Raw genomic sequence first — 27280 nt, forward strand, 5'->3', positions numbered from 1 at the left:
TGGAAAGAAGCCGAAGTCCCAGCAAAGGAAGAATGGTTACAAATAACTTATGGAATATGCAGAAATGGCGAAACTTACCAGAAGAATAAGAAATCAAGAGAACAAATTTTTCATATAAGGATGGAAATGGTTTATTGAACATTTACAGATAAATTGTAAACAGATTAAAACATTGGTGGGATTATAGTACTAACCTGCAGTTTCATGAGTATATATTTAAAGGAGATAAACAAATGAGGAAATTAAGTTAATTTGGATAGGTAGAAGATATTAAAAATAAATTTAAGGAACCGTAGAAAGAGGGGGAAGGAAGTCAATTTTTGAAATGTCAAAATGGTTGCAAAATTAGTGAAATGTATAAACTTGAAAAGTATAAATATTATTATTATAAAGGAGGACATTCCTATCACAATGTAATCAATCATGGCCTGTAGACATATAAGGCTACCATCTTGCTGAAACTTAGTGGGTCAATTCCTGGGCGGTTGATTACCTGTATGACACAAATATGGTGCCTTTTGGTTTCATGATGAAAGGAAGATGAGATATGAATGGTCCTTTTTGTGGGAGGGGGAAATACGGTTGATATCTATCTAATGTTAGCCCAACTCACAGTAGATCCACAGAAACCAATGGAACTCAGTTAACCATGGTCATTCATTTCAAAGGGTTCTACTCTGAGTAGGACATAGCTGGATACAACTTAAATGTCACAAAAGGGGTAAAACAAGTGGGAATTTCAAAAATCTTGAAATCCAGGGAGAAATGGTCTTGCTTTGTTTTATGCACAATCACAAGACAGAAACATCACAAGACTAGACCCACATCAGAGGTTGGCAGCCATGCTCACTCTGCTAGACATCCTTCTTACCTCTTTGCCATTCCCCCCACACCTGACCAACCCCACCACCCTTTCCACCCACCCCTCACTTTTCTCCCCACAGCTTACCCCAATCACCTCCCACTCCAAGTCCCACTCCTTTTTAAAAGAGGGGCAGGTACTTCACTGAGATGCTTGCTAAACCACTGTGTGAAGGCCCTCCCCTTTAGAAGAGACTAGGGCATGACAACAATACACCCCCCCACCAATATTACCCCCCCCCCCCGTATACTTCAACTATCTTAACAAAACACTTCAATGTTTCTTGGATACTTCATGTAAGAAGGAATTCTTAAGTTTGCTTTGGGTTGATTTTTGATAGCTCCCCTTTTCGCAACAGAAGCGGGCAGAGGCTAGATTGGGATTCGGATAGATTTCTGGGTAATCTGATCACCAAGGATTTATAACTGCCAGCTGCTTAACCTGTTGAATTGTCTCTTTAAATCTGAAGGTTCATTATTGTTCCACAAGATGTGTATTTCTTTAAAGGCCAGAGCAAATAACGTGACCTAGTTTTACAGCTGTGAAGCAGTATAGCAGGTGCTGTTAAGTTGTGGTAATTAAGCTGTTGGGTATAGTATATAAAGAGCAGCATGAAGCTCTCTCAGTACCCTGGTGAATGGGTTACACTTACTGTAATTTAGTGTAAAAGGAGTTTGTGTTTGTTTTCATTATTAAAACCTAGCAAAAGTAATTTTGCGTTTTTTTGAATATGTGGTCTCCCCAGCACGCCTTCTGCAGCACAACTAATCAGCAAATAGCCAGCATAACCATGTGCCCCCATAAATTATACTGCAGAAAGGGGGGGAGTAGGGGGGAGTAGAAGTAACCACCAGCAAGTTTCCCCCTGGAAGAGCTGTGAACTCAGTTCAACTTTGATATTCAAAATTCCCAGGCTCAGGATCCTGTGTGTGTGTGTGTGTGACCTGACTCAAAGTCTGCCCATTCCCACTGGCGGAGGAAGAGGAGTGCGGGGGGAGCACACCGCCCCCGGCAGCACAATCCCGGTGGGGTGCCATCATGACTGCCCCCCCCCACGCTGGGCATCATACCCCTGCAGGCGGCATGCCTCACCCCCAGGACACACACACCACCCCTAGGATGCACGCCCCACCCCCGGGATGCACGCCAGCCCCACCCCTGTCTGCTCTCCGCGCCCCAGTGCCAAAGCATGAAGGTCCGTCACTGCCCATTCCTGCTTAATATTTGGAGTAGCAAACATGATGTCCTCCAGGAGCTGCTACACTTCCTAACCTTTGGCCATGTAGACTGGCACTGATGAGAGTTTGAATCCAGCGGCATCTACAGAGGACTGCACTGGACTCCAGTGCTTTAGATATCTCACGTAGGAAGGGGTGTTAAATTTCATAGTGCAATTTGCCTTGGTACATGAATGAAGATAGAGAACGCAACCCGCTCCAAAGAAAAGATCCCTAGGGAGACTGAATCCCAAAAGGTATTACTTGCCCTTATGTCGATTTGAAGATTGAAAAACCAAAATATAAACCCAAAGAAATCAAGGGTGATCTCCAGGGGAGCAGACAGGTGGTGTATTCCCTTTGCTCCTCAGAAGCTATTAGAGGAGATAGTCTTACTGTTCAATTAGAGGAGGAAGCAAAAAGCTTTAGGCCTTTAATTTTGCAAGATGAGCATGGGAAGGGCAGGCAGCAGGTGTTCAACTCTCTTTCAAGGACATTAACTCAGTTTAGGCTGCACAGCTGTAATTCTGTCCTTAGTTTCTCTTACCACCCCTTCATTCCACAGCAATTCAGTTTCATCACCCACCAGCAGATTGGATACAATTTGACGAAACTACAGAATAGGATGCAAATGGTTAAGCAGCAGCAGGATTAAGAAAGGCTGGAAGGAGGTGGGAAAGGAAGTCAGGTCTGGTTGTGATGGAATGGCAACGAGGAAGGAGAAGAGAAGACTTAAGAGGCTACAGGAGAGGCAGGTCTGGTGGTATCAATGTCTTCAACACCAACACACTAAGGGACAAGTACCTCTGGTCAATCATTGTATGGAAACTAAGGTGGATGAAATGTTCATAACTGCAAAAAAGAGAGAGAAGAAAAGCTGCAAAACCCCCAAGAGGTCCAACTTCTATGAGTTTAGAACTTTATTGGAGAACTGCATAAGAATGGGCCCTAGACACCAAGGTAAATATGGGAACACCATTTACGCAAGCTTCACATATTTTGTCGAATGAAAGAAGAGGAAAATCTTTCAATAGCGTGACGCAGGGAAGTTGAAAGCTTTGCACTGCAAGATTAGGCACATCTACTCAGAAGTAACTCCCACTGAGCTTAATGGGGATTGCACCCAGGTAAGTAAGCTTAGGGCTGCTGCTTTAGGTAGCTAATTCACAGTGGAAAGAGATTATGCAAAGAAAACATTGTGGCCATGAAATCAGTGCTGCTGCTGGAGATGTTCTTCTGTCTTCTTAAAGGTTCTAGGCTTGCTTGAACATCCAGAGTTTTTTAAGCAGCATTTCTTGGAGCAAGGGTTCCTGCAGCATTTGGTCTGCGAGCAGCTGGGGAAGTGGTAAGACTTGGCACAGCCACAAGAGGGAGCACAACAGCAGGGGACGCAGTAGCCCAAATACTGGCCACTGCAAAGGGGAGCGGCAGGGGGCAGAGCAGCTCATAACTGCAAGAAAAGGTGAATCAAAAGCAACCAAGGACAAGATCAATTTGAATGCTTTTAGAATTTTATTAGAGGCCTCCAAAAGGACCCTACACCCCAAGACAAACATGGGCACCATCTACCCAATATTTACTTTATATTTCATTTGTTAAGAGGTAAAAGGAAAGAAGGGAATGACCCAACACTGGAGTGAAAGAGGGAGGTTCAAAAGCTTTGCATTGCAAGATTATCATATTTACAGTGGTACCTCGGGTTACAGACGCTTCAGGTTACAGACACTTCAGGTTACAGACTCTGCTAACCCACAAATAGTTCCTCAGGTTAAGAACTTTGCTTCAGGATCAGAACAGAAACTGTGCAGCGGCAACGGGAGGCTCCATTAGCTAAAGTGGTACCTCAGGTTAAGAACAGTTTCAGGTTCGGAACGGACCTCCAGAACGGATTAAGTTCTTCACCTGAGGTACCACTGTACTTGTAAGTAACTCCAGTTGAGATGAATTGCTCTTAACCTGGATTAAGTGTGTAGTTTAGGTAGTTAATGTCCTGATGGGGACATTGGATGGGCAGAGAAAACTTGTGGCCACAAGAGCATCGCAGCTGGCGGTGGAGATGTCATTCCGGTTTCCATAACGTTCTGACCTAGACTTGCTTGTAATTCCGGGATTTCCTTAGCAGCATTTCTTGACTTGAGCGCAGCAGGGGGTACAGCAAGACTTGGAGCAGCAGCAGGGGGCGCAGCAGCAGGCAGGCTTGGAGCAGCAGCAAGGGGTGCAGCAGCAGGCAGGCTTGGAGCAGCAGCAAGGGGTGCAGCAACAGCAGGGAGCACAGCAGGGGGTGCAGCAGGAGTTGCTGCCACCGGATGGGACACAGCAAATGATGGTTCCTGAATTAGATGAAGAGCCACAGCAATCACAGCCCATCTTGGTTGGAGAGAAGGCAAGCACTGGAAAAAAAAAGAAATAGTGGTGTGTGGTTTTTTGAGGATAGGTGACATGTGGTTCAGTCCCTTATCTTCTTCTTTGTTCTTTGGCGATCCCTCGTAGCCGTGTAAGATTGTCTTCCATAAGCACGGTTTTCACAATGAGTCCGTAAGCGACTGTGGAGGCCAATTCTGGATCCACACGTCCTTCCACAATGGGGACATTGGTTCCCGGGCGGGAGTATACAAATAGGGATGGACAAAAGTGCTTATTTTGAATTTTTGCTTTCTCGTTTACCCCATTTTAATATGCTGTTTACTGCATTTCTACATCAGCTTACCCCCCCTGCTTTAAAATATAACCTACTTTAAAAAATATGGGACGTGGGTGGCACTGCGGGTTAAAGCACAGAGCCTAGGATTTGCCAATCAGAAGGTTGGCGGTTCGAATCCCCACGACGGGGTGAGCTCCCGTTGCTCGGTCCCTGCTCCTGCCAACCTAGCAGTTTGAAAGCACGTCAAAGTGCAAGTAGATAACTAGGTACCACTCCGGTGGGAAGGTAAACGACGTTTCCATGCACTGCTCTGGTTTGCCAGAAGCGGCTTAGTCATGCTGGCCACATGACCCGGAAGCTGTACGCCGGCTCCCTCGGCCAATAAAGCGAGATGAGCGCCGCAACCCCAGAGTCGGTCACGACTGGACCTAATGGTCAGGGGTCCCTTTACCTTTACCTTACTTTAAAAATGTTTTCGTTTATTTTTCTCCTAATATACCTTTTTGGTTGTTTGCAACCCCCCCCCCAACCCTACACTAAACACCCCATATAATGCATTTTTCATATTATTAGCATTTTAATGTGCATTTCCCATGATATTTCATACAAGTTTGCCCAACACAGAGATACAATATATGCTCTGAGATGTAAAAAGTGGAGCTATGTCATTTCTGACAGCAGGCTGATGTTTTGGATAGACATTGGGTTGCCTCCAACAAAATTATGCTCCACTGAAATTGATGGGCCTAAGTTAGTCGTGACATTTATTTTCAAGGGGTCAACTAACTTGGATCCATTTATCTCAGTAGATCTACTCTAAGTAGCATTTAGTTGCCGACCAGCCATTGTATATCTTCCATTTAGAACTAATCACAGCTCGTGCACCTAAGACAATGAGCTATCACTTAAGAAGCTCCAATTTCAATCTTTTCTTGGCCATGAAGTCCATAAGTGGATGTAGAAAAAACACAATATCTCAACCTCAATCCCTTATCCCCAACCTGCAAAACAACCCAGGGCTATTAATGGGTGGCTAACCTGAAGGCAGCCCTGTTTAGGGAAGTTTTTGATGTTTTATCATGTTTTTAATATTCTGTTGGGAGCCGCCCAGAGTGGCTGAGGAAACTCAGACAGATGGGCAGGGTATCAATCATTATTATTATTATTATTATGGTTCGCCATATGCTGTTGGGACTCAGCCATCATGGCCAATGGTCAGGGATGAGAGCTTTAGTCCAGCGACAACTGAATGGTCAAAGCTTAGCCACTCAGGGATTACAACAGGTGTGGGTACCTTTTGGCCTTTCAGATGCTGCTGAACTACAATTCCCATAATTGACTATTCCCGGTCATTGACTATGCAGGCTGGGACTGATGGGCGTTTTAGTTCAGCAACTGCTAGAAGGCCAAAAGTTCCCTATATTTGACGTGACACTTTTAATGGGAGACGTCAGGGATTGAACCTGGGACTTTCAACATGCAAAGCAATGCCCTCTACCTTTAAGTTAATGGTCCCTCCTGTAAGATTGATAGTTTGGTTACAAGAAGAGTCCATAGACCAGATGTGGAGAAACTTCAGCCCTCCATCAGCTCCAGCAAGCATGGTCAATGGCGAGGGCTGGAATTTGTAGTTCAGCAACATCCATCAGGCCATTCCTGCCATAGACTCCACCAAAGGAAATTCCCCCCTCCGTTATGAACAATTCGTGAAATTCTCCTTACCTTCTTAAACAGAGAGACGTCGAGTGGAGCAGAAGCCAATGGATCAAATGAATGAGGAGCCAATGTCCTGAGACTTTTTATACAGCTCCTTGCAACCTCCCCCTTAGGAAGTGAGGCACCATGGAGGAACAGCAAGTTCTCCAATAACCACCTGCGGACATGCCCTCTTTCGGTTTGATTCAATTCACATTCCTCATTACAAATTGTTTTATGGCGGTGTCTTCTTCCGTGGATCCCTTGCCACCGTCACAGGGTCAATCCCAGGCTAGAACTCATGCAGAAGTTTAATTTTAAAATAAGTATCATTGTAGGGTTTCCTTAAGCCATTAAGTGCCTTTGTCACCGTCATCCTATAGCTAAAGACCATAATTATTGGCCAAGTAACCATAGAGGGGACCTTTATTGCTAGAAGTCGATGTTGTCCTTTTGTGGCATGTAATTAGCAATAATGTGGTTATTTTGCAGAGACTGGGTAGGAGAAGTTCTTTTCACATGCAATCCCCGGTTTGTTATATTCTGGATTTGGCCCTCCTGACTTCAGTCTTATTAAGGAGGATTTAAGAAAATAAGAACAGGCCAATGGCCCATCTAATCCCTTGTCCTGTTCTCACAGTGGCCATTCAGATCCTTGTGGGAAACCCACATACAGAGCCCAAGCCCAAGAGGATCCTCCTGGTGTTCAGAAGAATTACTGACCATTGAGGCAGAGCACAACCATAGAAACTAGTAGCCATTGTTAGCCTTATTCTTCCTGAATTTGTACAATCCTCTTTTACAGACATCCAAGCTGGTGGCCATTGCTGCCTTTTGTTAGAGCAAGTTCAATACAGTCATACCTCATGTTATGTCTGCTTCATGTTACGTTCTTTCAGGTTACGTCCTGTGGTGACCCAGAAGTACCGGAAAGGGTTACTTCCAGGTTTCACTGCTCGCGCATGCGCAGAAGCTCAAAATGACGTCATGTGCATGTGCAGAAGCAGAGAAATTGCAACCTGCGCGTGTGCAGACGTGCCGCTGCAGGTTGCGCCCTTTTCATGTTTTGAGTGGGCCTCTGGAACGGATCCCATTTGCAACCAGGGGTGTGTGAAAAAACTGCTTTCTTTGTTTCTGTCCTGAATAATAATTTCTTCAAAACAATTCAGGTATTGGACTTGTAAAAGGGTAAAAGAGTATTGGGAAATGATCCCATAATGAATGGGGGGGGGAATGTTTGAAAGTACTTCCCCCCCCCAAAAAAAAAACCAGAGTCCTTTCCGTTGGGGATAATTCAGACTGAAATTTCCAGGTGTCAGAAAAGGTTATTTATATACACCACAACTGCAGCCCTTGTTTGGTTAGCCCAAAAATGGAAAACGAGTGAGGTCCCACCCAAAAAGAGTGGCAGCAGAATATGTGCAGCTTGCAGACTTCACATATAGAATAAGAGAACAAGAAGAACATACATTCAGAGAAGATTGGAAAACGTTTATTGAATACAGCGGTACCTCAGGTTAAGTACTTAATTCGTTCTGGAGGCCTGTTCTTAACCTGAAACTGAAGCACCACTTTAGCTAATGCCACCGCGCCACCAGAGCACAATTTCTGTTCTCATCCTGAAGCAAAGTTCTTAACCCGAGGTACTATTTCTGGGTTAGTGGAGTCTGTAACCTGAACCTTATGTAACCTGAAGTGCATGTAACCTGAGGTACCACTGTATAGAGGAAATAACTACGGCTGAAAACTCTGACAGCATTGAGATAAATTCAGCAGTGTAAATGAAGTTATGATGTGGATGTAATAATGGAATACTGAATGGTATAGTTTTTGTAAAATATGCAGGGATTTATGATATGTAAAATGAACCTTTACCTCACAACAGTGAACACGATGAACCAATTGATTGACTCTATGGAGGGCAGCTTCCTATGTGAACCTATTCAGAAGAACATCAGACAGGTTCAGACCTCCAAAAAACCCTGATGGCTGTGTTCACGCTCCTCTTTCACAGGCACTGAGGGAGTTACATTCCAGGGATCATGCCCAAAGCCAAAATCACATTGGATTTCTATTGCTCGATACTGGATTTAATTCAAATCACATTGTTCATTATGAAGTCTTTGAGGATGATGAAAGAGATCAGCATCCCCGCAGCAATGTAACCCATGCAGAAGATGCATTCTAAATTGTGGAAAGGTTGGAGTTCTTCAACCAATAAGAGCAACAGAAGCCCTATGTAATTATTATCCGAGTTGCTAGGATAATACCTTGCCCATCCTCTGTCACCAGAGGACAATATTTCTCCCCTTCGTGCATATAATTAGCAATGCATCTGACATGCATATTGTGTTTTTAATATGTTCAGCAAATAATTATGGGAGTCTACATAGGATGTTGTTGTTGTTGCTGCTGCTGCTGCTTTGCTTTTATTTGTTTATTCCATTTCAATCCCACTTTGCCCTCAAGGAGATCAAGGCGGGGTACATGGTTCTCGTCTCCCTCGTTTTATCCCCACAACTAGCAGAAACCTTTGTGTGGGATTCCACTAGAGCAGTGTTGGCCAAACTTGGTCCTCCAGCTGTTTTTGGACTACAACTCCCATCATCCCTAGCTAACGGGACCAGTGGTCAGGGATGATGGGAATTGTAGTCTCAAAACAGTTGGAGACCCAAGTTTGGCCAACACTGCACTAGAGGAACTCGTTAGTTGAATTCGTCTCACTGTCATTACGTTAGGCCACCCAATTAATTACAATACAAAGGAAACACAATGCAAGTGTAGGGGACATGTAACTGATTACATATCTTTTGTGGGCTGAAAGCAAAACCTGCTTTCTATCTTCAGGTGGTGGTGGTGGTCGTGGCTTGATATCGGGTCACCATATGGGGTCAAGGGCAAAAAGGAATAAATCTAAATCAAATAAGTGTTGGAAATGAAAAGAAAAAGGAGGTTCTTTTTATCATATGTGGCGGTCTTGTAGTAAGGTTAATGCTTACTGGGAAATTATATACAGTGCTTCCTCGGGTTACAAATGCTTCGAGTTACAAACACTTTGGGTTACAGACTCCCCTCACCCGGAAGTAGTACCTCAGTTTGGGAACTTTGCCCCAGGATGAGAACGGAAATTGTGCGCCTGAAAACCCAGCTCACCCACTGAGATAATACGCAGGAGAGTTGCTGGTTGTTTCCTGAGTTGGCGAAACTCCTTTGATAATAAGAAACCAAGCCTTTAGCAACTTCTGTTTAAGCTTTTAAACACCCACTGAAAACTTTTCCATAATAGCTCGCTGACTTTGGATTTAAATTCTTAATACGTGATTACATGCTTTTGTGTACAGTTGTAAAACACTCTGCTCCCCCCCCCATGAATATCAGTATCTAAATATTTTTAAATAAATAAATAAAACCCATAATCCTTCACCTGGATTGGTAGGGCTGTTTTGTTCTGCATTCAAAGCAGGTGCTTGACCTATTGGGCTGGCTGCAACATTTCCAAACAAAGCAAGAGGAAAATCCTCTTATTTTGTATTATGGTTTTGGGATTGTCTTATCTCCCATACACATATTTTGCACTGGGTCAACAGTGGAGTTACTCACAGAGATGGAACAGAACTAGGAGAACCCATTTTTGAAAACAGCCATGCCTCCTCCACGAATTACAAAGCAAAGAGTAGAATGAGAGAATATGAAAGGTGATCTACCAATTAGTAGAGGAGGCAGGTGCAAAGCTTGAGGGAATCAACTTGGAACACCGAACAAAAGGAGACAAGCAGCAGGGTGAGTCTGGATGGTGGTGGTTTCAGGTCCCCTAGTAAAGGTAAAGGTAAAGGGACCCCTGACCATTAGGTCCAGTCATGGCCGACTCTGGGGTTGCGGCGCACATCTCGCTTTATTGGCCAAGGGAGCCGGTGTACAGCTTCCGGGTCATGTGGCCAGCATGACTGAGCCACTTCTGGCGAACCAGAGCAGTGCACGGAAACGCCATTTTGCCTTCCCGTGGTATTTATCTACTTGCACTTTGACGTGCTTTCAAACTGCTAGGTTGACAGGAGCAGGAACTGAGCAATGGGAGCTCACCCTGTCGTGGGGATTCGAACCGCCGACCTTCTGATCGGCAAGTCCTAGGCTCTGTGGTTTAACCCACAGCGCCACCTGCGTCCCTCAGGTCCCCTACTTGCTTCCAAGGAGGTTCTTCAGCAGCAGCTCTGCCTAGGATAGCAGCAACCAGAACCTCAGCCACAAGAGCCAGAACTACTGGGACCACAGCAAGGGCGGCGGCAGCAGTTGCAGCAGCAGCAGCAGGGAGAGCAGCGACAATTGGAACCACACAACATCTTTCAGATGAGGATGGAAAGAAGAGAATTTTTGTGAATTTGCCTCAAGAGACCCAAGGGACCTTCTCCTTGGAAATGATGTGCTGTACCATTGAGCTATGGCTTTCCATATTCCAACCCCACCTCCCAGCCGGGGTGGAGGAAGGGGGTGCGGTGGGGGTGGGTCGCCCCGGGTGTAACCACTGAAGGGGGTGACAAAATGCCTGGCGGCACTCACCATGGGGCCTGCAGCGTGCCTGAACCACACGTCTTTCCTGGGAGAGATGCGGTGGCTAATGCACACAGACTCCATGCTGCCCCAAATGGTCCGCCCATAGCCTCCCCCTCAGCTGTATGGCGGCTGATTGGGAGGAGGCAGGCAGACTGGGAATGCACGGTGCCTGATCGGCTTGTTCCGCCGCTGCCTCCCAGGCCTTAGGTCATGGAAGGGGAAACTACAGTCTCCCATATGTTGCTGGATTCCAACAACCCATCAACCACAGGCACCGGAGTTTGGGGGAATTGGGGCCCAGCAACATCAGGAGGGCCACAGCTTCCTTACCCCTGCTTTATATGAAGACGTCGGCTAATTCTATCACATTCTGTGTTAATCCCTTTACTGTGAACAAAGATCTGCTGAGCAAAACAGACCTTATTAAGCCGTTCACAAAGATTCCTCGAGCTAGACTTACCTTGTTAAGCAATGGGAAATGGCAAGGAGGGATGCATCCTATTGAGCAAATGAGGAGTTTTGCTGGGGGAGGGCAGCTTTTATACAGCTCTGTGACTCTCTCTTTGGAAGTGAGACACCACCACGAATCGGCAAGGTCTTCATTAAACATCAACACACATGGTCACCTGCCGTGACGTCTAATGGTTCATGGCGCTTGACTCAACCCCCATACCCCATTCTTCTTTAGAAGTGTGTTTGTACTATGTATGATTAAAGCTTTGTTTAGATAATAGCACAGTGATTCTCAGGGCTTCCCAGGAGGCACAGAGAGGAGTGTTTTCTTTTTTAAAGGACACACTGTGGAGTTTATGGATGTTGTAGGGTCTGCTTATTGGGAACATGTGACTCTTGACTGTTGATTATTATCCAAGGTTTAATGAGGTCACACCTGACCCCTGGGCCAGAGGTTCCCACCGCTGCTGTAAGGGGAAGAAACTTGGGGGGTTTTTTTGGGTTTTTTTAAGACTTGAATAGTAATTTAATCAATAACAATATTCACATAGTCAAATAGGGTTATATCCAAACATGAACTGTTCATGGAAGAGTGGAGACAATGTTTGGACTATTTGAAGAACTGTTATAATCAAATGAAAACATGGACAGGTTGAAATTATGAGCAGTGGAATGAAAACAATAATAAGTGAAATAGATGATAATTGTATTAGATAAAAGTATGTTATATAAAGCAGAGGGTATAAGGTGGAAATAAGAACATTACAGAGGTAAGGGTGGGAAGTCAAAATTTTAAGAAAAACATACACTGAAATGTAAGTAAATTTGTAAAACGTGTGAAAATCAATAAAAAATTATGAACCCCCCCCCAAAAAAAATTCAGTTGGTCTACTCCGAGTAGGGCTGATACTCGATACAACCAAGAAACAAAAAGCTAATGAAAACTTTAAAATAGGAACATAATCCAGATAATTGCAAAGCATTCCTAAAGCTAAGGGATGCATCCAATGTAAATCCTACTCAAAGTAGATCCAGTGGAATAGCTGGGCATGACTAACTCAGGTCCATTGTTTTTAATCGGCTTACTGTAAGTGGATGTTAGTTGGCTGCAGTCTTTAATTTTGACTGCAGCTACAACCCCTAAGCAATGTCCCACCGTGATTATCCAGTTGGAGTCCAATAACATACGAGGGCACCATGTTTTCACACCTGCTTTAGACCCTGCTGGTTGCATTCATTATGGAAGCAAGAATCTTTGCCCCCCAGATGTTGGCCACTGGCCATGCTTGTTGGGGTTGATGGAAGTTGTAGTTCAGCAACATCTGGAGGGCCAAAACTCCCCACACCTGTGATAATCTGATGATGCATCAAGAGGACGCAGGGTCAAAAGAATTTGGGGAATAATGGATATTTAGTCATATGGTCCCCACAAGGAGAGCATTGGAGCACTAATCTTCCTCCTTAGGTTTCATATTTTAAAATTATTCATGTGCCTCCTGGTCTTGGAATTACCACGTTGCTAACTCAAAATCCCTTTAATCACACAGCATGTGGAAGTGCTCTTTTAATGAGAAATGGGCATTCCTTCGAGGAGCATGAATTGGATGATGGCATCAGGGAAGGAAATGTGTTTTGATGATGAATGAAGGCTCTGCCGTTCCACGGCGGTGCCTCACTTCCTACAGGAAGGTTTGGGGAAAATATATAAAAGGTGCCCCCATCCCCAAAGATCTTCATTATCTCACTTGGGTTCATTGTCGTTATACCAGCTTCAACCTCTCCGAACGGTAAGTTGCATTTGACAGGTCATTACTGCAATGGGAAATGGTTTACTTTTAGATCAGGGGACGGTAATCTGTGGCTGTCTGCATTTTGTTGAACTCCAGCTCCCATCCAGTATGGAAAATACTCAGGGATGATGGGAGCTGTGGTCCTTCAACATCTGCAGAGCCGCAGGCTTCTAATGCTCAAAGTAGACTATATTAAAGATTAAACAGTAGTGAATGTGTTGCTTTCAAAATATGATGCTTTTAAAAATTACTACATACTGGATGAGGGTAAATAAACTTAAACTCAATCCTGATAAGAAAACTGATTATGGTAGAGGTCTAAGTAAAATTGAGCAATGTATCAGTAGGATCACATTCTCCTATAGGAACCAAATTAATTGCTAAGAGGGTACTATTGAAAGCATCCTTACTCCAGGAATCCTTGTTTGTATACTTGCTTGCTTGCCTTTTCATTTATTTCATGCAATTTATATAATGCTTATTTGTAAACAAAGAAACAAACCTCAGAGTGGTGGCTAAAGTCCAGGATACTTTTATCAGCATTGGCTTATTTGTTGGCTATGCCCAGCACTGAATAACAGAAGCCAGGCCAGTGTCATTCATGCTTGTTGACTTCCAGGTTAGACTACTGCTGTGTGCCTTATGTGGGGCTGCCCTTCGAGGCTATGTAGAAAGTTCATTTAGTGCAGGCAGCTGTGGCTCTCTTGAGCCACCTATATAAAAACAGAGCCATAGATTTCAATTCCACCCCACCCCACCCAGTTGTTTAAATTTTCAAACCCTTAAAAGTAGATTTATTTTATTGTCTTAGAGAAGCACCTCTAACATGATTGTTCCCCTACCTCCCCACCCCCCAAAAAATGGCATTCCAGAAGGTTCCACCTTATGGACTTCAATAACATAAAATGACCTTTTCTGTTGAAGCCCCAGAGGTCTGGGATTCTTTATTGTAGGAAATTGGAGCCCGCTTTTGTAAGGAAGTACTATCACATCTAGTTTGCCTAGGAGACCAATTGAACCTTGGTGCTTCCAACATATATTCAGTGGTTCATGGTTAATGTGCTCCTGACTTCAGCCAGGGTTCTGCAAAAGGTGCTGTCTCAAAAGCTACCTTCTTAAAGGTAAAGGTAAAGGGACCCCTGACCATTAGGTCCAGTCATGACCGACTCTGGGGTTGTGGCGCTCATCTCGCTTTACTGGCTGAGGGAGCTGGTATTTGTCCGCAGACAGCTTCTGGGTCATGTGACCAGCATGACTAAGCCACTTCTGGTGAACCAGAGCAGTACACGGAAACACCATTTACCTTCCCATTTATCTGCTTGCACTTTGATGTGCTTTTGAACTGCTAGGTTGGCAGGAGCAGGGACCGAGCAACCGGAGCTCACCCCGTCATGGGGATTTGAACCGCTGAGCTTCTGATCAGCAAGCCCTAGGCTCTGTGGTTTAGCCCACAGGGCCACCCGTGTCCCTACCTTCTTAAACATGGCTAAATTTCAAAGAGTAGTTGTCCCAAAAGCTCAGAGTCGCCTGATCTGTTTATCCATTTTTTTAAAACCACATCGTTCATCTCAAAAACCTGGTTACCCTACTAAATATGGGCTGGATTTTAAAGAGTGCTTTTCTCAAAAGTTCAGAGTTTGCTAATCTAGTTTTTTAAACACACACACACACACACAAACAAACAAACCACAGACCGTTTTCTATCAATACCCTTTGCTTTACAGAAATGGGAAACGGTGGTTCTTCCTGCTGCGATTGCGGTGGTAGCGGCTGCAATGATACCATGATTGTCTGCACACCCTCCTCGGGTTGCCAGCCTTGCTGCGCTCCCTGCTGCTGCGCCCCAATGTGCTGCGCACCTTGCTGCTCACCTTGCTGCTCTCCCTGCTGCTGCTGCTGCCGCCCATCTTGCTGCACGCCCTGCTGTTCTCAGATGTGCTGTAAAAAATGCTGAGCCCAGCCCACGGCTGCACCACGAGGTGCCTTCTCGTGGATAGCCATCTCCTCCCATTACTACTCTACGGGTTGCCATCCCCCCCACCAGCCTCCACCCTTGTCGCATCCACTCCCCAGTTTCCATCTCAGGTTCCTCCACTCCCCCATTGCCAACCAAGGTGTGTCCACTCCCCCATTTCCATCCCAAGTGCAGCCACTTCCCCCCTGTTTCGACACCATGTGGAGCCTCTTGTCCTTCCAGATGCAGCTACTCCCCCATTGCCATCTAGAGTGTAACAATTCCTCCTTGTTCCCACACCCTGGCTGCAGCAACTCCCCCCGTTGCTATGCTTAGGGTGACTACTCCCCATTCTGCCATACTGAATGCAGACATTCTCCCCCCACATTGCTGTCCTAGATGAAGCCACTGCCACCTCCAATTTCCATTCCTGGTGTTTACACTCCCCTTGCCCCTTGCTTCCATGGCCAGTCTTCCCTGTCCCCTGTCCCTGTAACCAGCCATCCCCACTTTGAATATGGTTGCTCCCCGCTATCCCTAGTCTCGTCACTCTGCCTGTTCCTGCTGCTCCAGATGCTTCTCCAATGGCTGCAGATCCAAATGCTGAAATCCTCTTCAACTTGCAAGCCAACTTCAACAAAAGGGGAATCTGGCATGGAAGCTCAAGTCTGCCATCTGCCAGAATAACAGCGGGAATGAACTTCAGCAACACTACATTCCATGGTGATTTGAAGACTAGGTGATTCACTTCCATGGCCTCCATCTTGTTAATTTGCCTGCCTGAAGCTCTTTCTTAAATTACAGATCCTTCTTTGGCCACAAAGACATCTTGGAATGATACACCCCCCCCATGATCTATTAGCTGTAATTTGAGAGGCTCAATACAATAAAATATTGGAATGATTGAACTCGTGTCTTGTCATAGAATTAAGGGGTTGTGTGGTGGTGAGGGGTGTTGGCAGCCATATCCCACCAAAGCAACATTGGCTGGGCTTCCAAGGAGCTGGTGGCTGCCGTTGGATAAGCTCTTTTGATCCCCTAGGGTGGAGATAAGGGGCAAACAGAACGGCTTACAGCAGGGTTGGGAAACTTTTTTTCAGATCAAGGGCCGCATTCCCTTATGACCAACCTTCTGACGTTCACATGCCAGTGGTAGACAGGGTGGAATAATGATTGGAAAATTCCTCTTGATCTAGTAGCCTACTTTCTACAAACGCAGACACCCCTCTCCAACCTCCATAAAGGCAAGCAAGAGGCATTACAAGAGTTCAAGTATACATTCTAGTCAGGCAGCCCCCCCCCCCCACAATGCACACATAGACACTTGGGAGTGTGAATTAGGGCCAGTGATGGATGTGGCCTGAGGAGAGAGGGGGTGGCTGAGGAGAATTCCTAGATTCAGGTCACAAAGCCTGAGATTCCTCACCTATGGGTGTACATGGGTTGGAGAATCCACACAAGGTGAAAAGCCTGAGGCTGAAAATGGGAAGAAGCCTAGCAAGTGTAGTATGGAGGAGTATGAATAAAAGGATAGAATGTGGAGGAATGAAAGGCAAAGGGAAGGAAATCAGTTTCCTCCTGTTGCTGCATTTTTTCTCCAGAGGTATCCAAATCCACTTGCAAAAGGGCATTATCTATGGCTGTGTTCATCAACCTTGGGTCCTCTTATCAGTTTCCTCCTGTTGCTGCATTTTTTCTCCAGAGGTATCCAAATCCACTTGCAAAAGGGCATTATCTATGGCTGTGTTCATCAACCTTGGGTCCTCTTATCTACATAAGAACATAAGAAGAACCTACTGGGTCAGGCCAATAGCCTATCTGGTCCAGGATCTTGTTCTCTCAGATGCATGTGGTAAACCTGAATCAGGACATGAGCTGAACAACACTGTGTCCACCTGTGATACTCAGAATCTGGAATTCAGAAACATTACTGCTTCCAAATCACTGAGTTCAGCTCCCATCACTTTCCCCCCACCCCCAGTTTAGCCAGTGTTCAAGTATAGTAGGAGTTGTAGTCCAACAACCTCTGTGGACCCAAAGTTGAAGAACACTGACCTGTGGAATGACTACGCTGCAGATTCAGCCTCCAGGATGCAACCTTGTTCTCGGTGAGGGATAAACTACCTTGGCTTTATGAGTTCAGATCCCAGGTACTTATGTTTGTGGGTGTTGGAAGGAGGAAAGAGGAAATGAGGAAGGAGGACATCTGAAGTACTGCAAAATAGCATTTATCTGAGCCTAAGGCCCAGAAACTCCTGTGCTTAGATGTTTGAAAGGATGTTTCAGCAGGTTGTTGGGACAATGCTCCATTTGGGGAGCCCAAACCTGTCAGTTGTAGGATAATGCAAGAAGCAAATGGGAAAGGATATGTGTGCCCTTGTAAAATGGCTCTCCTCTGCCCTGGAAATGTGTTTGGCTTATAATAAAGGCCATTTTATTTTTAGCCTGCCAGTTGTGCTACCCCAATTTTGTGGTTGGAGTGAAGGCATTCTTTGGATAGAAAGCTCCTACATTCATAATAAAACCCACTACATGGAATATAACCATATTATGGGACTGAAAGTTCATATCCTCCAACATTTCTCTAATAAAGCAGGGACATCCTATTCCATAATAATAACTTTATTATTTATATCCTGCTCATTTGACTATGTTGCCCCAGCCACTCTGGGAGACTTCCAACATAAACAAAAACATAATAAAACATTAAACATTAAAAAAAACACCTTCCCTATACAGAGTTGCCTTCAGATGTCTTCTAAAGGTTGTATAGTTACTTATCTCCTTGGCTCGGGGTCGTGTAACTCCATACCCACCATCATTTCTCTGATGAAAACAGGGACACCCTAAGGAAAAGAGGGACATTCCGGGATCAAATAAGAAACTGGGATGGGTTCTGTAAATCCAGAACTGTCCCTGGGAAATAGGGACATTTGGAGGGTTTGAAAGTCCTCTTTCTGACATGTACATTTTCTACTGCGTCCAGGTGGAAATTGCTAAAATGTTCAGTAAAATCCAGACATATGGCATCCCATTTTGGAAGTGTAGATTTTGGCTGTTTTCTTTAAAAAATAGCTCAAAAACTCAAACAACAACAACAACAGCCAAACTCCCAACAACTTTTGCTTGCAGATTTTCACTTTTTGAAATACGGCAACCGTATTTTAGGCTACAGGTAGCCAATGTCCGGCCTCCACTGTAAGAGGCAATATGCCTCTGAATACCAGTAGCTGGGAATCACGAGTGAGAGAGTGTTGTTGCAGTCAGGTCCTAATTTCTGGTTTCCCACAGGCATCTGGCTGGCCACTGTGAGAACAGGAAGGTGAACTAGATGGGCCATTGGCCTGATTCAGCAGGGCTGTTCTGGTGGGCAACTCCCCTTTGAGGAAAGAGTTGCAGCATTTGGAGTTTTCTCCAATCCAGAATGCGACAGCTAGACTGGTGACTGGGAGCAGCAGCCGAGACCACATAACACCAGTTTTGAAAGACCTACATTGGCTCCCAGTACGTTTCCGAGCACAATTCAAAGTGTTGGTGCTGACCTTTAAAGCCCTAAATGGCCTTGATCCAGTATACCTGAAGGAGCATCTCCATCCCCATCGTTCTGCCCGGACACTGAGGTCCAGCACCGAGGGCCTTCTGGCTGTTCCCTCACTGCGAGAAGCCAAGTTGCAGGGAACCAGGCAGAGGGCCTTCTCGGTAGTGGCACCCACCCTGTGGAACGCCCTCCCACCAGATCTCAAAGAGAAGAACTACCACCAGATTTTTAGAAGACATCTGAAGGCAGCCCTCTTTAGGGAAGCTTTTAATGTTTAACAGACTACTGTATTTTAATACTTTGTTGGAAGCTGCCCAGAGTGGCTGGGGAAACACAGCCAGATGGGCGGGGTATAAATAAATTATTATTATTATTATTATTATTATTATTATTATTATTATTATGGTTTGGAGAAAGGGCACTTAAGAGGTGACATGATGGAAGTTCATTAAACTATGCATAGAACAGAGAGTGGTTTTTCTTCTCCTCCCAAAACACTAGAACCTGTAACCATCTAATGAAGCTGTGTGTGGGAAGATTCAAGACACATAAAAGAAAGTATTTCTTCACACCACAAAGTTCAGCTATGGAACTTGGTCCCACAGGAGGCAGTGATGGCCTACAACTTTGATAGCTTTAATTGGACAAATTAATGCAGGAGAAAGCTACGAACCATCACTATCCATTATGGTTATACTCTGTCCCCACAAACCAAGCCACCACTGCTTCTGAATTTCAGTTGCTGGTAACCACAGGAGGGAGTGATCCTGTTCTCAGGCCCTGTTTGTGAGTTTCCCACAGGTATCCAGTCAACCACTGGGAGAACAGGATGCTAAACTTGATGGGCCATTGGCATGATTCAGCAGGTTCTTCTTATGAACAGAATTTGTTGACAGCTCTTGTTGGCCTCCAATTCCCACCAGCTCCAGCCAATAAGAAGAGAAGAAGAAGAAGAAGAGTTTGGATTTGATATCCTGCCTTTCACTCCCCTTCAGGAGTCTCAAAGCGGCTAACAATCTCCTTTCCCTTCCTCCCCCACAACAAACACTCTGTGAGGTGAGTGGGGCTGAGAGACTTCAAAGAAGTGTGACTGGCCCAAGGTCACCCAGCAGCTGCATGTGGAGGAGCGGAGACGCGAACCCGGTTCCCCAGATTATGAGACTACTGCTCTTAACCACTACACCACACTACACCACACCAATAGACAAGAAAGATGGTAGTTGGAGTCAAATAACATCTGGAGGGTCAACCCCCCCCCCCATTTATTAGCAGATCCTATGCTGGCAATCTGGGGTCAAACCTTTGCTGAAGCCCTTCTAACTCCGTGGTCCATGAAATGCAAATAAGAGAAGACTTTATACTTAACAAGAAAGCTGGAAATATTGCAATGAAGGCCCAATGAAATTAAGCCACTCATAAGTCAGAATCACAAGCAACCTGAAGTACAGTCACCAAGACACTCAGAGTCAAAGCACCCCAATATTCACCTTTTAAACACAGACCTGTGACTGCCTTTGGGGCTAGCCTAAGAATAATCCTGCTATTATCCAAAGATAGCTTAATTGCCTACTCTACCAAAACAAAAAGTAAATAAATATTTGCTTGGTGAGCTGTGAATTGAGTTAAAGAGCATGAACCGGAAGTTTGAGCTGAATTATCATGAATATAGGGCACGGGATTTTCCACCTGTTGTTTATATCTCTTTGGTTGTTTTATTTCTTGCTTAGCTTTGTTCTAACAATATAGTTGCGCATCGAGGTCCCCAAGACACCCCAATAAAACAAAATGACACTTGATTTTTGTTTAAGGTTTTTGGCATAATTTTTTGGCCACAACTTTATTAAATTACAGCAATGTGAGTGGTTGCTTAGGCATTGGTAGCGACTAACTGACCCCGCCCAGGGACAGTCTGACATTCACACCCCCCACAAAGTCAGAAAGGGTAAGTCACCTGGGGAGAGAGACGGGACTGGGAACCATGCCTCACTTCTGCCCAGAATGCTCCCAGGGGCTCTTGCGTGACCCTAGCCCCTTGACAGGGGTTCGGACAAAAGCATGGCGAGCCCCTGGGTTCCTTTAACAGAAAACCCTTGCAGCAGCAGCAGCAGCATGTTTGGAGGGGCAGGCACAGCCAATCAATGCCCCTCCACCAACCAATTCCCAAACCAATGCCTAACCACAACCTTACAAGTTGTGACAATTTGCTACGCTGTAGGCAAAAACCAAATGGCACCAGCCAATCAACGAAATGGACAAAATTCCTACCAGGCCCCTGCCCCCAAAGCAGACGACCCCATGCCAGGCATAGCAAGGTCAAGCAAGCAGTCTAACATCAGGGAGGGAGGGCGAGTGATCCGAAGCACGCAGCGAAAGAGAAAGCTCATCGCTGCGTGCAGAGTATTTAACAAATAGGGCTGTCAATCAATAAATGGCAACATATAAATCTCCCCAGTATCAGCCCACCCCTGCTTAAAGATGGCCCAGTTCTTTTGCCCAGCAACAGTGATGTGTCTTGTCAGCCCCCACCACAACACGTGCTCTCCATGAGGGAGAACACGCTTTGTCCAATATTGCCTTGAAACATTTCATTCCACAATATTGTACACATGTAGCTCTTCACAACACATATTTAAAACACATGGACTTGTCCCAAAGACTCCTGGGACATGTAGCTCACCGCTCATTGAGCTACAGTTCCTAGCATCCTTAACAGTTCCCAAGATTGTTTGGCTCAATCATGCATTTTAGTTGTCCTTTGAACGTATTGTGTATCTACAACTTGCATAGGATCAGCCTGTAATATTTTGAGACCCACATCTGGACCTGGGGTAATCAAGAAGCTGCCTTGAAGGACAATGCCACCATTGAAAAGTTGCTGTAGCACTTCAAATGTCTACGAATTAACTCACCTCTCCTTTCCTTTTGAGGGGGTGAGGGTAGTACCTCCTCCCTCCCATTGAAAACTACTTACTGCTAAAGGAGGAAGTAGGGAAGGGAATGCTCTTCCATGCTTCCTGTTTCAGGGAATTAGGAATTGGATTAGACCAATAGTGGGTCCAATGGTCAAGAAGGCAGTTTCTGCCCATGCTGTTGAGGGAAGTGAGGGGCAGGTGGGGCTCAACCTAGGAAGGCAGTTGAAGGAAAACTTTGATCTTAAACCTCTGCTGCCTTGTGGGACATCTTTGGGAGAAGAAAAGACTAAGGAGGAAACCCTACACAAATCCAGGGTGGAGTCCCTAAGATGGTTGGATGGTGCCTTGTCTGCTTCTTTCCAGCCAAGCTGGTACCAAATGTATTGCTCTGCTTTCCTTTGGACCACATCAGTGAGGCAGACAGAGGAATCTTGTCATCTGGGCAGCCCAAGACCTCAGTACACACTGCCCAGGCTTGCACCCCAGGGAGGTCACTTTGGTGCTGCTAGAACAGCAGATTAGCTTCACCCCCAGACGTGCACTCTATTGTCTCTCAAGACAGACAGATGCCAACAACAACAAAGTCTGCCATTCACTGATCAGAAAATAAGGGTGCTTCGTTGTTCTTCCTGAATGAGCATATGGAGAGGAGGCAACACAATCAGAAGAATACAAGCAGATTTCCCCATCTGCATTCTTACACAACCCAATAATAATAATAATAATAATAATAATAATAATAATAATAATAATTTATTATTTATACCCCGCCCACTGGCTGGGCCTCCCCAGCCACTCTGGGCGGCTTCCAAAAGAATATTAAAATACTATAATACATCAAACATTAAAAGCTTCCCGAAACAGGGCTGCCTTCAGATGTCTCCTAAAAGCCTGGTAGTCGTTGTTCTCTTTGACATCTGGTGGGAGGGTGTTCCACAGGGAAGGCGCCACTACTGAGAAGGCCCTCTGCCTGGTTCCCTGTAACTTGGCTTCTCGCAGTGAGGGAACCGCCAGAAGGCCCTCGGTGCTGGACCTCAGTGTCCGGGTAGAACGATGGGGGTGGAGATGCTCCTTCAGGTATACTGGATCAAGGCCATTTAGGGCTTTAAAGGTCAGCACCAACACTTTGAATTCTGCTCGGAAACGTACTGGGAGCCAATGTAGGTCTTTCAAGACCGGTGTTATGTGGTCTCTGCGGCCGCTCCCAGTCACCAGTCTAGCTGCCGCGTTCTGGATTAATTGTAGTTTCTGGGTCACCTTCAAAGGTAGCCCCACGTAGAGCGCATTGCAGTAATCCAAGCGGGAGATAACCAGAGCATGCACCACTCTGGCGAGGCAGTCCGCAGGCAGATAGGCTCTCAGCCTACGTACCAGATGGAGCTGGTAAACAGCTGCCCTGGACACAGATTTGACCTGTGCCTCCATGGACAGCTGTGAGTCCAAAATGACTCCCAGGCTGCGCACCTGTTCCTTCAGGGGCACAGTTACCCCACTCAGGACCGGGGAATCCTCCACACCTGCCCGCCTCCTGTCCCCCAAAAACAGTACTTCTGTCTTGTCAGGATTCAACCTCAATATAATTCTGTGGTGGTGAAACTTTTGCAAGCCTTAGAAAGCTATCACATAAATAGGGGAAACAACGGGCCATAGGGAAAAAAGCCAGCTATCCACTCAAATGGCAAATTTAAGAGAGAGTCTGTTTGATGGATTCTCTCCTAGATTTTGAGGTTATGCTTTGTCAAATATATTGCTGGCACCCATAAGCTTCATAGTATTCATCTATGGTGATCCTGATGAGCAAAGCCATCAGCAGACATTCACTCCAATATTCTGTAATTGAATTTTGGGCTAGTTTGAAAATTTTTATTTTTTAAAGATTTTTTATTAGTTTTTACAATTTAATATTCAACACATTCATCATATAAAATAAAAAAATCTAAATCCCCACCCCCCTACCCCCACCCCATGACTTCCCTCAACTTCCCCTTCTGGTTCTTTAAATATTTGGTACTTCTCCTTAATTTGTTTTTCCTTAATTTTGTAATCTTTTAACTAAATGCTCTTATATTCTTATCATTTTATACCATGTTGTCTTTCAAATTACATCTTACACTTCACTAATTTCCAAATGATTATTTCTTAACCTTTTCATTTGTTTTCTTAGTTGTATGTGTTTACTTAAACCCCGCTAGTGAGTCCATTTCTTTACAATGTTTCTGTAAATACAGCATGAACGGTTCCCAATCTTTTTTAAAGTCTCTATTGTCATTGTCTCTGAGTCATCCCGTAAGTTTCGTCATTTCTGTGTATTCCATAAGTTTAACTTGCCATTCTTCTTTCATTGGCATCTTGGCATCTTTCCATTTTTGGGCTAGTAGAATCCTAGCTGGGCTAGTTTGAAAATTACAATGTTAGCTGATGACCAGTCTCATCATCTGCACCATTAAAGGAGCATAATTTTTAATGGGAGTTGAATTGAGCCAGGAAATATAATCAGGAAGAAATAATGATGCCTTGGAGGTTGAAGAAGAATTTTCAACTTTTCAATGATGTGTCACTTCCTCGAGGAAGGGCGACTTGAGATGTATAAATAAGGTCCGCCACCCCGCAGAACTTCATCCAATCCACTTGGGTTCATCGTTACCGGTTGCTTCTGCTAACTAAGGTAGGAAATATTCCATTGATGTTCAACTTTGGGTGGACTTCTCATCAGTTATTTACTGATTTCATGGAAGGCTATTACCCTCGTGCCCTCCTTGCAGGCTCTGACTGCCATGGGAAACCTTTATGATAAGTCTAGATGGAGCTTTGGTCTGATCCAGCAGGACTCTTCCTGTGTTCTAATGAAGGAGGGTGAGGTTAGGGAGGTGAGAGATTAAACCTTGCAAACCTCCCTCTCTCTGGTTGAAGAGCCATAGCTCACTGGAAAAGCACCGGCTTTGCATGCAGAAGGACTCAGGTTCAATTCACAACATCTCCAGCAAGTATTGGGGATTGCCCTCTGCTAGAAACCCCAGAGAGCCACTACCAGCCAGTATCATAGACAGTACTGAGCTAGATGGATCAATGGTCTGACTCAAAATGAGGTAACTTCATATGTTCCTAGGAGACCAAAGTGTGTGTTGGGGGGAGAGGGGTGTGTGGATTCCACCCTCCTCCTTCTCCTCCAAACCCACTTGATCCCAGTCTCCCCATTTAGTCCCGGAGACTTTTCCCAGCCACACTCCTCACCAGTCCTATTTTGAATCCTTCTTGAGTGTTTTTACCTGGCTGGAATGTGTCCTTGAACTCTGATCATCCCCCTTGTTTGCTTGGATAGAGGACAAAGAAGGGTTGTTGGAGTGTGTGAGCAGAAATGGCGCTGTGGGTTAAACCAAAGAGCCTAGGGCCTGCCAATCAGAAGGTTGGCGGTTCAAATCCCCGCAATGGGGTGAGCTCCCGTTGCTCAGTCCCTGCTCCTGCCAACCTAGCAGTTCGAAAGCAAGTCAAAGTGCAAGTAGATAAATAGGTACCGCTCTGCGGGAAGGTAAACGGCATTTCCGTGTGCTGCTCTGGTTCGCCAGAAGCGGCTTAGTCATGCTGGCCACATGACCCAGAAGCTGCACGCCAGCTCCCTCGGCCAATAAAGCAAGATGAGCACCGCAACCCCAGAGTTGGTCACGACTGGACCTAATGGTCAGGGGTCCTTTTAACTTACCTACAAAGCCAAAATTCACATGTGTTGCTCTATCCACTTTTCCCTTTCACCTACTGCCATGTAGCCCCCATAAGGTTTCTCAGAAGGGAATGTGGCCCTTGAAAAAAATATTTCACCATCCCTGGACCAGAAGGATACCCATTTTGAACCATTTTGGTAACCATACCTAACTGAGGTGTTTTGATTTATCTTCCAGCTTTTCATTCGCTCAACAAAGATGAGCTGTTGTGGCTGTTGTGGTGGCTGCTGCGGTGGCAGCGGAAGTGGGGCAACCATCATTTATTGTCCAATGCCCATGGCACCCCAGCCATGCTATGCACCCCAGTGTATCCCTGTCCAAAGCTACTATCCTTCCATGCAATCTTGTTGCCAGTCTCTGCAATCCGCCTGTGCCCCTGCGAAGGCCTGCTGCCAGTCTCTGCAATCCGCCTGTGCCCCCGTGAAGGCCTGCTGCCAATCTCTGCAATCTGCCTGTGCACCCGTGAAATCCAAGGGTGGCGCCATTCCCCTTCAGCAGAGCTTGGGTTCGGCCAAGATTTGTTAATGGGACATCTGTGGATATAAAACCTGGCCTCCAAGTTGCTCTATCATCAGACGGATTTGGAGTATCATCAGCTGAAGACTTCCTGGTGTATCTCCTGCCTGCAACTGGCAGAGGCTATCAGCTCTCTCACCCTCCTTTGCTAAACATCTCTTCTTCTCTTTGCTGGAATCAGTACAATATTTATCACAGCTGTTATTAAGAAACAGAAGCTTCGCTGCTGAATAGTCTTCTTGATATTTTCCCTTGATAGGTGAGCTAAATTGCTTTCAGATCCCTCTCCTCTATAGCTTCCTTCTTGGTTGAGGTACCTAGAGTACAATAAAGCTTACATGCAATTTGCACAAGTTCCTGTTTGTTTTGGTGTTTTGTTGCAAATCACTTTGCTTGAAATGGTCTCACTTTCCTTCCAGATGAATTTCTGCTACTTGGGGGAATGGGACAGGGTGGAGATAATTCTGGAGATAAAAGGCCCCTACAAACTAGTGTTTTATTACAGTGTATTCTACAACATGCTCTTGACATAACAGCATACACACAGTCTCTAATCTTGTGGATACAGTGGTACCTCAGGTTAAGTACTTAATTCGTTTCAGAGGTCCGTACTTAACCTGAAACTGTCTTAACCTGAACCACCACTTTAGCTAATGGGGCCTCCTGCTGCTGCCGTGCCGCCAGAGCACGATTTCTGTTCTCATTCTGAAGCTAAGTTCTTAACCCGAGGTAATATTTCTGGGTTAGCGGAGTCTGTAACCTGAAGCGTATGTAACCTGAAGCGTATGTAACCTGAAGCGTATGTAACCCAAGCTCCCACTGTATTCTAAATGCATTGTGATTTACCAATGATAATCATTTTTTAAAAATAACAATGGATGCTGAGAGACCCAGCAACACCTAGAAGGCCTTGAATTGGGCCTGGAACTGAACTCGCAGCGGAGCATCAGTCATGGATTTATTCAGCTTTAGTTTCTTCTCTGATGCTTCCCCGGTGCTGTACCGCATTATTGCTGCCTGGAAAGTCTACAGTGCAACAAAAGCAAGTCGGAAATAAACCAGAGTATTTGTGGCATAAAAAGTCTCAACAGCCAGTGTGGTATAGTGGTTAGAGTGTCGGACTAGGACCTGAAAAAGACCAGAGTTCAAATCTCCACTTGTCTGGGAAGCTAACTGAGTCAGTCACTACTTCTCAGCCTGATCTACCTCACATGGTTATGGTGAGGATTACACAAGGAAGGGGAGAGCTATGCACATTACCTTGAGCAATTTGAAGGGGGGGGAGACATAGGATGTAAATGCAACACAGTGGTACCTCAGGTTAAATACTTAATTCGTTCCGGAGGTCCGTTCTTAACCTGAAACTGTTCTTAACCTGAAGCACCACTTTAGCTAATGTGGCCTCCCACTGCCACCCCACGATTTCTGTTCTCATCCT

At 45.3% G+C, this 27280-nt stretch overlaps 3 long non-coding RNA genes across 4 annotated transcripts; 2 read left to right on the forward strand and 1 right to left on the reverse strand.

The window, feature by feature from the left end:
* Nucleotides 1-3572: 3572 nt before the first annotated feature.
* On the reverse strand, nt 3573-11465 carry LOC310694397. Of its 2 annotated transcripts, none has more exons than XR_014519658.1 (3): nt 11424-11465; nt 6443-6713; nt 3573-4469 (listed from the first exon to the last, which is right to left on the reverse strand). It is a non-coding gene; the product is annotated as an uncharacterized lncRNA (long non-coding RNA). The 2 variants fall into 2 exon arrangements; XR_014519659.1 differs by having other exon boundaries at nt 6443-6707; nt 11424-11464.
* A 451-nt stretch (nt 11466-11916) lies between these two features.
* On the forward strand, nt 11917-16068 carry LOC310694370. The gene is made up of 2 exons (XR_014519630.1): nt 11917-13203; nt 14931-16068. It is a non-coding gene; the product is annotated as an uncharacterized lncRNA (long non-coding RNA).
* Nucleotides 16069-23205: 7137 nt separating this feature from the next.
* Nucleotides 23206-26195, forward strand: LOC310694090. The gene is made up of 2 exons (XR_014519531.1): nt 23206-24275; nt 25504-26195. It is a non-coding gene; the product is annotated as an uncharacterized lncRNA (long non-coding RNA).
* The last annotated feature ends 1085 nt before the right edge of the window (nt 26196-27280 follow it).

Source organism: Podarcis liolepis (genome assembly GCF_965112155.1).
Source record: "Podarcis liolepis genome assembly, chromosome: 15".
NCBI lineage: Eukaryota > Metazoa > Chordata > Lepidosauria > Squamata > Lacertidae > Podarcis > Podarcis liolepis.